The sequence below is a fragment of the Rattus rattus genome, chromosome 1 (assembly GCF_011064425.1).
Source record: "Rattus rattus isolate New Zealand chromosome 1, Rrattus_CSIRO_v1, whole genome shotgun sequence".
NCBI classification, from domain to species: domain Eukaryota; kingdom Metazoa; phylum Chordata; class Mammalia; order Rodentia; family Muridae; genus Rattus; species Rattus rattus.
In genome coordinates this window covers 88808905-88824595 of record NC_046154.1, presented here as the reverse complement: position 1 = coordinate 88824595, position 15691 = coordinate 88808905, and the positions used below count along the sequence as shown (strand labels likewise).

General features: G+C 38.1%; 1 pseudogene; it reads right to left on the bottom strand.

The window, feature by feature from the left end:
- Positions 1-7618: 7618 nt before the first annotated feature.
- LOC116897318 lies at positions 7619-11792 on the bottom strand (annotated as a pseudogene).
- Positions 11793-15691: the final 3899 nt, after the last annotated feature.

Genomic DNA, 15691 nt, shown 5'->3' with positions numbered 1-15691 from the left:
TGTATTCTTTCAGTAGTCTGTCATCAGTGGGTAGAAATACAGATGAGTTTTGTTAGCCTCTCTTCATTGGTATGCTAATGAGAAGGCTGAAGAATTGACCAGAAGAATAACCACAAGACTAGAAATCCCTTAAATGCAAACTGAGAACGATAACCTGTCAGGTACTTGGCAGCATTGGGGATTATCACATTGGATATTCTAGGTTGTGTCTAAGTACTAACTCATTACAGAGAGAGGGAACTCAACAGTAGGAAGAGTTTCTGTGCGTCTACAGCTAAAGTATTAGCAGAACCAAGACCAAGAGCCATAATTTTCATCCCAGGCCCTTTTATCTGTCATAGGAGTATAAAAGTCCTGCTCCATGCCTCTGCTAGTGCATTCATCACTAACAGAACGTAAAAACAGATTGGGCAGTGCAAACACTTTGTCCTGTTGAAATTGCTTTAACTTTTCCACCTGTCAAAGGGTAAAAGTATGGGGGAAATTGACAATAAATTATAAGGAAAATTATACATATATACTGTTATAATACAAAAGAATCGTTACATATAAATTTCTTTTATCTTTTGGTAAAGGATTATTGAAGGGCATTTATACAAAAAATGTCTTCCTTAACACAGCAGCCACAGGGACTATTATTAGCATTGTAAGAATTGTTTCACTATCTTCACTAATACCTGTATTTACAGCACACAATACTTTCATTTCCCAAACAAATTGCTGTGGTGTATATTTTTTTCCTTAAATGTTCCATTAGTCCTTTATGTTGTCCAAAAGTTGCTTCTGTTGTATGTGTAGCCAACAGAAGTTGAACTTTGCATTTCTGTGTTCCCAGAAACTGTTACTCTGCATATGATCCTGTGAGGCTATTGTTAATGCAAGCATCCCCATAATTCTGCCTTCACAAACTTGAGTGAAGTCTGATTCTCAGTTACTGCTTCCCAAATCCTTTTCTCCTGGCTCCTCTTCTCCATTAGTTAAATTCCTCCCCCTTTAAATACATGGAACATATCCCTTCCTTCCACACTTCTGTTGACAGAAGTGTTCTACTGAGAGTTGGCTTGAGTGACAAGACAAGGTTAAGCTCTTTTCAACTACTAGTTCTTTCCTGTTTTATACCTGAATACCACTCAATCATTTATTGTAGTCATTGTTACAGATCCCTGGACATGCCTTTTCTGCCCTGTAAAATCTTGAGGAAAGGTGATAAGAGAATAGAGCCAGCTTGAGCTGTGTCCATATGAGTCCTCTGACTACTCCAAAGAAATCTGCTAGCATGGGGAAGCATAGTTTGTGCTAAAGCTCTAAATGGCCAGAAAAAGGCACATGATACCACATTCTTATTGCATCTGCAGTCAGAAAACCTGATTTCAAGAGGAACAGAGCAGTCAGGATATGAAGAGTATGTGAAGTCTTATGTGAATGTATATCATTGATATCAGGATGACCATGTCAAGGATTCCAATGCCTCGGATCCATGGGAATAGCAAAGACATTCTTAAGTCAGACTCAGAGAAATGGCAAACCCTTCCACTGAACCCAGTATGGATACTGACTCTTTATGCAGACAGTATCAAAAACAGTTTCCTTCCCTCAGAGGAATGCAGCCTGAAACTCCTCTGTATGTAGACTCAGCATTCAGCCGTATATAATAAACTCACCTCAATTATTTGTATATAATAATTCAATGACTTTTAGATGCTGATACATGTCTACAAGAACACCCAATCCACCCAATCTCATCTGAACATGTCTGTTATCTCTTCATTTCTTATTGCCCTAGTCATATCAGTCCCACAGCTATAAAAGGTTGAAGCACAGGGAGAAGAGACAAAGTGTCTGGTCATTTAACAAATCCATCAAAAACCTTGTGCATACTAACTTGTGTGGGCTGGGAATTGAGGGTTAAAGATTAGAGATACTCTAGGAGCTTACTGTGGTTATCTTTAGATTATAAACCAAACAAACAAGAGGAATATATCATATAATTAATGTAAGATGTGCTTTACACACACACACACACACACACACACACACACACACACAGAGGGAGACAGGGAGAGGAGAGAGAGAGAGAGAGAGAGAGAGAGAGAGAGAGGAATGCAGAAAGTTTAATTGGAAATATCAAGCAGAGGTGCAAGATATGTCTTGTCAAGGTAGTGAACAGTGTTGTGAGGTGGCAAAATGTATGCTGGATTGGGCATGTGTGGAATAGGTTTTATTTAGGGAAAGCAATGGAAGCTACAGACACCCTGAAATAAGGCCAAGCAGAGGGTATTGATAAATAAGCACAGAATCCAATATGGTTGGCATCGCATGAGAAAACTATACTGGCACTTTGGGAAGTCAGAGTGTAGGAACTTATAGGTCATTTTAAGGACTGATTTATCTACTAAGATGCAAAGTTTGAGACATTTTTATAGTAAGGGAAAAATGGCATTGGATTTGTGTTATAAAAGAATAGCTTAGTTTGCTGAGTTGAAAATAGTGGGACAGTGTGTCAGAAAAAACATTATTATGAAGCTACTGCAATTGTTCAGTGAAAGACAATAACACTTGGATGCAAGGTAAAGCAAGGAAAGGAGGAAGAATAAATTGATTCTGCATTTGCTAATGGATTTGAGATGGTCGAAGGAGGAAAAGAAAAATTGATCAAAGTTGACTCTAGCAATAAATGTGTTGAAGCAGTCATCTTATAGGTAAGGGAAATTTTCTAGTGAGAAGGTACGTTTACTTGCTCCTTCAATGTGCCTTAAGCAGGGGAGATGTTGGTTCACTCATCTAAAGTTTAGAATATGGATTGGATGGATTCCCATGAAGGTGTGGTACTTCATTAACTAAGCACTTACAAAGTACAGGAAATAGATTTGGGTTAGAGAAACGTGTTTCAAATTCACTATTATTGGTAATATTTGTTATTCAAAGTGTCCAAAGACTGATGACTAACAGTTTCAATAGAAAAATGATTTTGAAAAGTATGAGTAGAGATTTGAGGAAATTTTGTGAGTATATACTACTCTTGAAATAAAAGAAGTCAGTGTTTCAAGGGAAATCTCTTGCAAGGGAGTATGCTAACAAGCAGGCCATCCCTTCTAAAACAAGCTTAACTGATTACTTGGTCATTTGGGGTTTTCTAGAAAGTCCACATAATACTACAGCATCTAAAAATAACCTGTCGAAAACATAGAATAGAACAATATCACTAATGGCATTCTTCTCATTTCCGGTTTTTCATTGATAAACATTTTCCTGTATATAGTAACCAAGGGTTGTTCTGCCTAAATCCTTTGTGGAACAGAAAACACCGTGAATTCTACCAATTACAGAGTCCATATAGATCTTCTTGTTTCAGAAAAGATGGATGGAAAGACAAACAAATAAAGATGAAACAAAACAATGGCGAAAACAAAACAATAATATCAGAACCTTAACTTGGGAGAAGACAAGACCTAAGTTTCAAAACTACAAAGCAATTTGAACCGGGTGACTTCTCACTTTGGATGGAAGCAGGTATCTGGGTCTTAGGATGAACTTAGCACACTGTACAGATACAAGGTACATTCAGTTTGTGTCACTGCACTCTGGAAGAAGGGGAGACACACAATATCACTCTCATTGTGTTCTACCAAGTTAAACTCTCACTTATTTTCTATGATGTATCTGTGTGTATTTTCTTCACAGAGCCTCCCCAACTATTTCCCACAATGCCTATACTGCTCAATTAATGAACTGAGTTTTGATTTAAACGTTCTGGGATGCCAGGTTTGATTCTCTCAGCTATCAGGCAACTGGATCTAAGTGGACCATCATTCATCTGTCTGTATCAGCATAATCATGCTCAGGTTACAGACAGCTCTCTTGGCTCACAGGGTCACCTGAACAGATCTAAGTAGGTCATAGAGTATGAAAATACTTGGGGAGCCATGATGTTGGATGCCTCTCAATCATCATTATCACTATTCCATCTTTGTTTCCTTTAATTGAGTTTGTAAGGATAAGGCTTCCTTTATCTGCCCTACATATTTCTAATGCAGTGATAAGCCACTCAGTCAAATCGTTTGGCTGGAAGATATATATAATGCAAAGTAACTGAGGCATAAGTTGAATTGGCTTTATACATGTGTGTGTGTAGAAAAATATATTTTATGTATTTATTTATTATATAGTTGAGTTGAGTACATGTATATATATATATGATGATATATATATATATATGTCAGTGAATAAACAATTATATGAAAATAAGATACAAATCCAAGTGCATGCCTTGCATTGAATTATGTGTTTGAGATTAAAAGCCAAGCCCCCCCTTTTTTGAAATGCAACTATGAAACATATGATAGGTTTTCCCTTTTAAAGACAGAGTCAGGGTTGCAGAAATAATTTGACATACCCCAGTGCCTTTCCCGTGTAAGTATGCCAATCCTGATCCCATGTTTCTAGATGCTGCTCTTTGTTTCTATTCTTTCATTGTCTGGCCAAGACCTGGTCAGCATCTCTCTGCCTGTCTGTCTCTGTCTCTCTCTCTCTGTCTCTGTCTCTGTCTCTGTCTCTGTCTCTCTCTCTCTCTCTCTCTCTCTCTCTCTCTCTCTCTCTCTCTCTCTCTCTCTACTGTCAAGAGTAATGCTGAGGTGACAGGAGCATCAGCTACTCACCTACTCAGCTTTCTGAGGTCTAGCATCTTCTGGACTCACAACCAATAAAGGTAACAGCCAAGAAATTGAGGCCAAAATTGAACTGGACAAACAGGACAACACGCAAAATGCCCAAAAGAGATTAAATAAAAGATCTTATTTTTCTACTTTGCTTTGGTCAGATATTTCAGGGCAACTGCCTCTTGTAAAGTATACAGAGCCAATCTGGGGTGTCACCTAGAGCCTGCCATGGGCAATCAGCTCAGGCTGTTGCAGGCTGAGTCCTGGTCTGTAGAAAGAAAAGCTGGAGGAGAAAAGAACTCTGTCCTTTCTACCCAAGAGGATTTTTGCAACAGCATGAGAATTGCTACCAGAAAAGATGTTGGAAATAAAAACTGAAAAGTCACTTGTGATTTAGCCTCCATTTTCCTCTGTGGATTTCAGTATTCCCATCTGTGTGTTAAAGAACTCTCATTTTTTAATGTGAAATGTGAAAACAAAATGTTTCAGTTTTGTTTGATGACATCTAGTTTGATGTCTTCAGTCCTGAGCTCTCATCTGCTATATAGCCTTTGCTTTCTTTTGTCTCTAGAGCATTACTTAACTTTTCTACTCTTAGCCTTGGTAGCCCAAATGTAATATGGAAAACGAATTGAACATACTTGCCAAGCTCCATATGGTATTCCAACATTCGAATTTAGTTTACCTATTGGTTTGAAAGACATGGTAATGTACAGCTGTTAACACATCAGTTGCCATACTGACTGAACTTTCATGGAATACCTGGAGCTGATCTATAAAACCCCTTCATATTAGAAAGGCTTCGGAGATAATCCTTCCTTGTGTCTACTTCTGCTAAATTCCCTTCATTCAGGAAAGATTAAAGTTCAGGCTGGTGCTGTAGAGATGGATGAATGGGGTAGCCTTAAGGTAAATTGAAATTCACACTACCCTTTTTTCTGCCCTTTACTGGAGTGTGAGGAGAGTGTAGGAAAAAGTCGATCTTTTCTTTCCTGGATCTTCCCTTTTCTGATGTATACAATATCATGTATAGTCAGTTTTACAACTACATCTTGGGTTGTAGACCAAAACATTTATGTGGTTTTGTCTATTGCAGAAAAGACTTATTCACACTCTCCTGTGCAAATTTTTCAATACCAGATAGCTGTATACACTCTACTATTCTATTTCCTAATGTGGAATTCTAGGTTGGAACTTTCTAGGTCTTTCACATTGTCTGAAATATACGAGTACCCAAAGTCTGCTTTATCTACTCTACACATCATGAAGATTAAGAGGATATATTAACCAATGTTGAGATGCTACCATATTTCTGTAAGATTAGACATTTCTAGATTCTGTATTGCTACAAAGTACTTGTACAAACCTGGCTCTGTGTGTATACGTGTGTGTGTGTGTGTGTGTGTGTGTGTGTGTGTGTGTGTGTGTGTGTGATGAGGAAAGACATGAGGTTATGAGGAGGGTGTGATGGTTTGTGTATGTATGGGTCAGGAAGTGACACTATTAAGACTTGTGGCCCTGTTGGAGTACATGTGTTACTGTGGGTGTATACTTTAATAGCTTAGTCCTAGCTGCATGGAAATGAGTAAGTATTCTTCTAGCAGCCTTCAGATGAAGATGTAGAACTCTCAGCTCCTCCTGCTCCATACCTGTCTGGATGCTTCCATGTTCCCACCTTGATGATAATGGACTGAAATTCCGAACCTGTAAGGAAACCTCAACTAAATGTTCTTATAAGAGTTGCCTTGGTCATAGTGTCTGTTCACAGCAGTAAAACCTTAACTAAGTCAGAGGGTATACAAACTAGTGGGGCTGGTAAAAAACAGCCTAGACCTGCCAGCCTCTACAAGTTTCTATGTGTATGATTTCTTAGATTAAAGAGAATATTTGATTATGATAGAAGAATTTCTGGCAGAGAATCCTCAACTCTTCTACTCAAAAGACCTCTCTTTCTCTTTTAAGTACATATTGATTAGAGTCCAAATAACTTCAACTCTATTCTTAGGATTGCACCTTAATTACAATGGATTCTCAGTAAAAAAAAAAAAACCCTAATGTTTCAGTCTCTCTCTTCCTATTCTATCCCCTTCCCCTGTGTCTAATATTCAAAGCAGAATTATGCATCAGAATGACTTCCTTTTAAAAGCATGATTTGTAAGCCAGATATTAATGATACTGTAGTCACATTAATTGTTTCAACCTTAGTAATACAAAGGTGAATATTTAGATTGAATTCAATGCTTAATTTTAAAAATACATTTTATAACATTTATGATTACATCCTAATATAATAATGAGAACAACGGCGATAGTAACAACAAGAACAACAACAACAACAACAATAATAATAGTAATCACCATTAAGCATTTACTATGTGCTCCTCACTGTACAAACTGTTATGTGTAACATTTTATTTAATAGAATAATCACAAATACTATTATTACTCCTACTTTTCAAGATTTGGGTTCAGAGCGTGCAGGAATTTTTACCCAGTTTCACTCAGTTAATGGAAAGAGCCTAGAACCTCTCTGACTCTTGAGGCTAAAGCTTTAATTATTAACGTTATCTAACTCTCTTAGTGAAAAGCAGGAAGATGATTTCAGAGCTGTAGTGAGGCCCTATAAGAAGAGGAAACATGTATTCTGATGGGTTCTTTGTAGGGAGGGAGGGGAGAGTCCTGCAGCTTTTATTTTGCAAGAAAATCACTGGGAGTTCTTGCCTGTGGACACCCTAGAGATCTTACACTGGATTTCTGAGGGGTCCAGACACCAGCTGGGAAGTCAGGTGACAGAAACAGTATTTCAGACCAATTAGATGATTACAAACCTGGGGTCTCCAGCAGGGCTCCAGATGGTCAGGCATAGTTCTGGAAATCTAATGAAGCAATAACATGGGGAGGGCAAGCACTGAGCTGGCCTTGAACCGGTTTGATGACAAGCATCAGGGATAGGAATCTCAAGTTCATGCTTTACTTGGCCTAAAGGACCTGCCGCAAACGTGGCTTTGCTGCCCTGTTCTTTTCTTGATTCTAAAGATCTGATTGTACTTGGCTAGGCACTCAGATCCTTAAGAGGCACCATACTTGACCTGCAGATCCCCAGTACTAGATCAGAGATAAAAGTGTCCTCAGTCTTCCCAGATCGATGGGACAACGAGATGCCCTAGCCTGAAGCAGCTTACTTGCCTATATAGACTCGGCCATAGAACCAATCTGGTTCTATGAGGCAGTTGCAGGAGTTCTTATCCACAGCCTTGGCCATTCACTTAGGATTGGTTACTGTGAGGTCATCTCCCACCACCTGGATGCCTGCACTAGCTATGTACTTCTGCCAGGTTTCCCAGTCCTCCTGGTCAAAGAGGTTCTCAATGGACACTTCCTGGATTTCCATCTCTGGACTTGTAAAGGGCCACCAGCTGGTCTGGTGTGATTGATGTACCTGCTGGAATCATTCTAAGACTTAAAGTCCAGGTCATACTTGCCAGACCTTTAGAATTCAGAGGCAGCCACATCCATGCTGATGAAAACCTGGTCAGTGTAGACAGCCTTTGCAATTGCAGTCTTCATCAGTTCCAGGACCTCTTTGTTCTCCAGGATGTTAGGAACAAATCTATCCTCATCACCCTCATTGATGGCATCCTTCTGGTACTTCTTGTTGATGACATTCTTCAGGTTGTGGTAAACCTCTACTCCAATGCACATGGCTTCTGGGAAATAGTATCCCACACAGGCAGGATCATGACATCTTCCATGGCCAGCTTATTGCAGGGATGAGAGTCACAGTTGATCACATCAAAAGCTGGGACAGTCAGGATGACTTCAGGGTTGCCGGCCAAGTCAGCAATGTGATAGTAAAGAGGCACTCCCCTTTCCCATGGCACCAGTTTTACAGACAGCCAGGGATACTCCCAGAATGGTATTTATACCAAATTTAGATTTATTCTCAGTGCTGTCCATTGCGACCATCAGTTTGTCAATCTTGCACCATAACATTCCGTTTCTCGCTAACCAGAACAGGTGCAATAGTGTTCTTGATGTGTTCAATAGCCTTTGAGACACCGTGAAGCACATCTTATCATTGTCACAGAGTTATAGGGACATGTAGATACCAGTGGATGCATCGCTGGGCACCACAGCTTGGAAGAGACCTCTTGAGGTGTAGAGATCCATCTCAACAGTGCGATTCCCATGGGAATCAGAGATCTCTCTGGCATGGATCTTGAAAATAGATGTGGTGAAATTCTGGCCCTCAGATCCCCATGAAAGAAGGAAAGCAGATTCTGCAGACATGGAAGAGAGTAGTATTTTAATGTTTTTAATGAATTAAATAAAGTTGACTAATTAAGATGCCAGAGAACAGGACAACAGGAAATAGACATCACTGACACCACCACCAAGCAGCAGTACTTCATTAATGTCTTTTCTTAGATCTCCAAAAGGAAAAAAATCCATACAAACATATTCTTATAGGGTCTTCTAAGTTTCATAATCAAACCAAGACATAGCAAGCAGATAATACTTAAATGTCTGGCTTCAGGCCATACAGATAATAAAACGAGAGTCTATTTTCAAGTCTCTGTCTCCATGAGCAAGATATGGAATATTTTGTTATACATGAAAAAAGTTTATGAGTTTTAAGTGTCTTGGTTAAAAAAATGCAATTATTTGGTTAAATAATTGAAACTATTGCTAGAAAGACTAAGAAATATTATAGAGATCAAACTGTGTTATGAGCAATTCCTCAAAATACTGTTTTGTTAGTATTTTTCATGATTTGTATATTTATATACTACATGCTTTGTCTTAATCCTTACTCTTTATTGATCTATAAATTATTCTGTGATGCTGATAGTTTCATAAAACATCAAAAATAACTACAATATCTACCCCATTTCACTCCTCCAACTCTACCTATAATTTCCACTACTGTTCTTCCCTCCCAAATTCAAGCCTTTTATTTTTTTTATTAATTTTTATTAGTCCTTTAAATTTTGATATTATTGCATAAGTTTTCCTTTCCCTTCTAAACTTTCTCATATATTCCTCCTGGTCTTTCAAATTTATGGCCTTTTTTACTTAATTATGATTGCTTGAGTGTATAAATAGACACACTCACACACATTATTAGATTAAGATTTACTTAGTCTGATTAATGTTACTTGTTTGTAAGTTTTCAGGGCTGACCATTTTCTGTTGGGTAACAAATTGGTGTACTCTTTTCCCTGAGTAAGATTTCTCCTACTCTCATCATTCCTCAGTTGCCTGTAATTGTTTGTGTAGGATTGAGACCTCATGGGTTTTCTCCCACCCATTCTTGTCATGTCTATATTCTTGTTGTTGTTCAGCTTATGTGTAGGTAATAACCTTGGTTAGACTTGGTGTATAGATTCTGACATTACTTGAAGATACAGTCTCACAGCAAACTCCCTGATTATTCCCTCTCCTGTCCTTTCCTCTCCTCTCCTCTCCTCTCCTGTCCTGTCCTCTCCTGTCCTCTCCTGTCCTCTCCTGTCCTGTCCTGTCCTGTCCTCTCCTCTCCTCTCCTCTTCCTCTTCCTCTTCTTCTTCCTCTCTCTCTCTCTCTCTCTCTCTCTCTCTCTCTCTCTCTCTCTCTCTCTCTCTCATGTTCCTTAAGCCTTCAGTACAGACATTGTTTTGTGAATGTATTCATTGGGACTGGGCTCCTCAAATCTGAATTTCCATTGGTTGTGGTGTTCTATAATGAGCTCCATCTGCTGCAAAGAGAAGTTTCCTTAATGAGGGGTAAGGACTGCACTTATCTGTGGGTATAAGGATAAACATGTAGAGTGTATTTAGGAATTGTGCTGGTACAATAAAGTTGTAGTTATAGGTTTTCCTACAAAATCCATGGCTTCTCTAGCCTTGACTCTCTACCTCTTTGTATCACACTTTCATGCCTTTCAATAACCACAGACCCCCTTTCTAATGTGCATGCCTTTATGTTTTGTTTACAATCTACTGAGTTACTCAAGACCATCTGTGTGGCCAGGAATATGGAACTATCAAGTTGATCCTGGTGGTCCCACTCATGGATGCATACCTCAGTGCAACTATAGATAAGTATTCAGTGAGAATGGAGATGATCCAATCAGTCTCTCTTCCAGCCATGTCTGACTACTGGTAAGTCTTATCTTGTGCAGGAAACTATAGCTGCTGTGGGTTCATGGTTGCCATGACTGATTTGTAGGAGATAACTTCATCCAGAGCTTCCCCCTATCTACTCTTATACTCTTTTTGTTTACTGTTCCATAATAATTCATAAGCACCAGAGGCTGGGCACTTAACTGTCTCTGACACTCAGCACCTTGAATATTCATTGCATTCTCTGTCATTCACTGTAAAGAGAAACTTCTCTGATTATATCTGTTTATATCTGTTTATAGGCATATATATGATTTTTATTGTATTTATATATGTGTCTATATTTATATTATCGATATCATAAATGTATATATTTACATAGTTTAATATATCATATATATATAAATATATATGCTTAGAAGATTACTTGACACCATATCAATTAAGCTAAACTACAATAGTAACTTCCCACCCAGAGTCTACAAATACCTTGGTTGCAGATTTTTGAATAGGTTTACAGTACCAGATATGAAATATCTTCTATAAATCAACTCTCCAAACAAATAAGAGGGGAGTTGGTTGCCCGCCAAACAATTATCCCACCATTGTAGTGGTGAGCATATGTTTTCTGATGTGTTAGTGTTCTGAGATAAACAGTGGGGTAAAACTATGGATGTATTTTCTCCCCTACATCTCATAGTGCTTTCTGGCACCATAAATATTATCCACCAGGGAGGAAGCTTCCAGGCCAATTTCAGCATAATTTCCTTATAGCTTGCAATCACAGTATGTGCTGTCTTTAGCAATATGTCTTTATCATGTAGTTCTGGCGGAGAACAGAGAAATGTCAAGAGGCTATATCTTTGCAGGCACCACTGGATCATTTATAAACAACCATTCATAAGTGAGTAATCTATATGTGGAACTAGTTTTGTTGTTTAATAACCATGGGATTCAAGGAGCAGCATTATCCAGTCAAGTAGGGTATCATCATTTTTTTATTTTAACTTTTTTAGCTTACATTTTTAAATGACATACAACATGGTAGGTTTCCTTGTGGCTTTTCATATACCCTTCATTTGGATTAACTCTCTTACCCTGCTCCTTTTCTTACTAATCCCTCCATCTGTTAAACGTCGCCTCCTCTAATATTGCCCTTCTAGTATGTCCTGCCTTCTATTCTCTTCTAAACCTCTTTCAATAAGGTAACACTCTGATGGCCACTTTTAAATTTCTTTTATGAAACTTTTATAGGCGATCCAAGTTAAATACACAGATCTAAGTATTCAAGGCTATGGTTTACCTATGAGAGAGTGTATGGGGTATTTGACTTTCTATGTCTGGGTTATTTTGCTCAGTATAATTTTTTCTACTTCTGTCAACCTATCTTCATATTGCATTTTTATTTAAAGCTTAATATAATTTCACTTGAAATACATTACATTTTCATCATCCATTCATGAACAATAGTATTAAACTTTGAAATCACATTGTTGATACAACTATGATAGTTTTTTTTCCTTTTTTACATCTTTTTAAAGCATCAGATTGACAGATGCTACATTCAGCAAGAATCTACTCATGCAATATCCTCTATTTGATAAATAAGGCCAACTATAAGTTTTATGAAATGTGGCAATACTGGAGAACCATGGTACTTAAAACTAATTAAGTCCTTAACACAGTTCTTCTAAAAGCTTAATTAAAGTTAAGCAAGACTCATTAATTTCCTCACATTTATTTACCTGTTCATTTCATCATTTAGTCCAGTCTTTCATTCACTGACTATTATACATGAACTATTTACAAAATGACTTGTTCCTTCATTCATTGACTATTATAAAGTAAATAGCCACTAAAGGACATGTGTTATCCCAATAGTAAGAAAATACAATGTAAGTACCTATGTGGAAGTAACAGTAGTCTGACTAGAGAGGGTTGACCCTGAGCCTCCATACATCTTTCAATATTTAAGTCTTGGTTAATGTGAATGTGTCTTCCAGCCATCAAGTTGGATGGGATGTTTATCACTATTAGGATAACTCTAATTCCTGTTAGTTCACAAATCTCTGATTAAAGGCTTGATGGAAAGAGTTCCTTCTGGGTTGGCTAACTCAAGTCATCCATGTTATAATTGGGAGGATTTCATAAGCACTACTCAGACTGGCCTATAAGAGCAGTCCTTTCAATTTCTAGGACAATTGCATTTCTAATATATGTCATAGTGTAGACATATTCCAACAAGAAAATGAGTAAATGAAGAATCATATTTGTTTAGAATGAATTGCATGAGCCTGGTCTCTGTGGTGTCTGAGAACTACACAGTGCATTTTCAGGAAATGCCACATACCTAATAGATTTCAATAACAGCCCTTTGGTTAGACAGTGTGAATCCGTCCACACTCTCTTCTGTAGAAAACCACATTGAAACCAGAGGAAACTTCTGAAAAAAACTGACTCCAGACATTATAACTGCTATAAAATATGTTGTCTAGATTCCATTTCTAGTGCTAGACTTTTCAATTGAGTATGAAGAGCTTGAATTTTCATAGTTCTATCCACCAAAGATGTTCCACCAACTTAGTTTAACTGGGTATATGTTAATGAACTTTCTAATGAATTATCTATCAAGAGTATAAGTGCCTCTATGGGTTTACAAAGGGTGGGAGTAAATATATGAATCAGAATTGAATAAGGTACATGAGAAAGTTCAAATAACATGTGACCTATATTACATTATTTGACATAGTTCCTAGCTCACTTAACCCTATGCTGCCTCCTCTTCACCATCTGCTTACCCACAATCTACTTTTTGGCCTTTTACCATCTCTATAATTTTCCCCAATGTCTTCTAACTTCCCCATGTATGTTTTGCAGTACACGATGTTTGTGAGTACACTTATCTCTACCCATTTCTCTGCTTTCTCACTCTTTGTCTAAAGTTAGGGTAGTTTTCATAAGCATATATATATATATATATATATATATATATCTTTCCCATTTATCTTTTTTATTATTAATCATTTTATTTGTTTACATTTCAAATGCTATCCAGCTTCCCAGTTACCTCTCCACAACCCCCCCCATTCCATTCCTTCTCTTCCCCTACCCTTTTGCCTCTGTGAGGGTGCTCCTCCATCCAATTACCCACTTCTGTCTCACAGCTTTAGCATTCCACCTATGCTGGGGCATCAAGCCTCAACAGTACCAGGATCCCCCCTCCCATTAATGTCAGATAAAGTTATTCTCTGCTACATATTGTAACTGGTTCCATGGATCCCTCCATGTTTACTTTTTGGTTGGTGGTTTAATTTCTGCAAGCTCTGGGTGGTCCAGTTAGTTGATATTGATCTTCCTATGGGGTTGCATTCCCCTTTAGCTCCCTCCTTCAGGCCTTATGATTCTGTCTCTTAGAGATTTTCTTTGATGGCACTAAGCCATCTCCTTTTACAGCCTTCTTTGGTACTTTTATCTTGACATTTGCCTTTGTAGAAACCATGTTTATATAGTACTTCACATGTTGTTAGCACATGGTAGGTACCAGTACATACTTTCCACTGGGTAAATGTAGACAGGAACAAGTATTATTGAATTACTGATAATGATAAAATTGATGGTCAAGATTATCTTTCTACAACTCTTTCTAATTTTTCTGTGTTTTGTAGCTTATTTTACGCTACATATTCATGTAATACAATCACATATTTTAAAGAGGTAGAGATTAATTATTTAAAGGATACTCTGAAATACAAGATGTTTAATTATGTCTTAATCCTGTTATCATACACTAAGCAATTTTGTATGCCCCATCTATGACTTAGATATTCCACTCCTGAAAATATACCCAAATGACTCTGTGTAATGAGACATGGATATCTGTGCATCCATGCTCATTGCTGTCATATTTACAATATCTAGAAAATAAAAGCTCCCGAGATACCCAAAAACTGATGGGTAAGGTAACACAGGTGTGGAACATATGCCCAATATAGTATTACTGAGCTGTAAAGAAAAATAGAATTTGCAGATAAATGGGTAGAATTGAAAACATGTTCTCTCACATGAGGATATAAAGATGTTAACTTGATTCTTTAGGGCACTGTGTCTAACATGAAGCAGCTGTACACACCAGGAAGTGAAGATAGAAAGAAGAAAGAGATTACCTTAGGTAGCTTCAGGATAGTAAATTGTAAGTAAAGAGAAAATAAAATGGGGAATACTAAAGTGGAAAGGTTAGGAAAAGAGGATTTTGGGGAAATTGGGAAGATGGTAGGAAAGGATGAGAAAGATTTGTAGAAGTAGATGAAGTTTAATGAAATTATTTGGAAAACAAGAAATTCCTACCGGTGCAATAGCAAATGAATATTGAAAGGGGGTCTTTAATTGTACTCTGTAAGTGTTCAAAGCCCATAGGGTCAAGGGTGACCAGTGCCTGGTACTGAGCTTAGCTAACGCTCAGGTCTTGGCAGGAAGTAGGCCCATGCAGAAGTATACGTCTGATGGTTAAGTACACATACACATCAGCCAACTACCTACACCATGCCTATGTTTATACCCATAGACAACTACAGCTCCATGCCTTAATCAGAGAACTCTCTCCTTAGAATGAACAATACTGTATGTAGAGATTTGTGGCTGCCCAAGACATAGAATATCCAGTGTGGGCCCGTGGACTGTGAAAGGTTCTCTAATTCCTGGTTGAGATAGGTCACATCCCCCAATAGCCTAAGGGACAGCAGGAGCATTCCTAGTCTCCCAGGAGATCAGGCCCCTCTCACTTAGCTACAGCCCCCCACAGTCCCCTGGAGAGAGGTTTGAGACAGATCAGTCATGTAGGGCAATGCCCCAAACCCCTCCTCCACAGGTAAGGACATGACCATAGGTCATGTCAGTTCAAGACAGATCAACCCATAGAAGCAGGACCCTGCCCCAAAA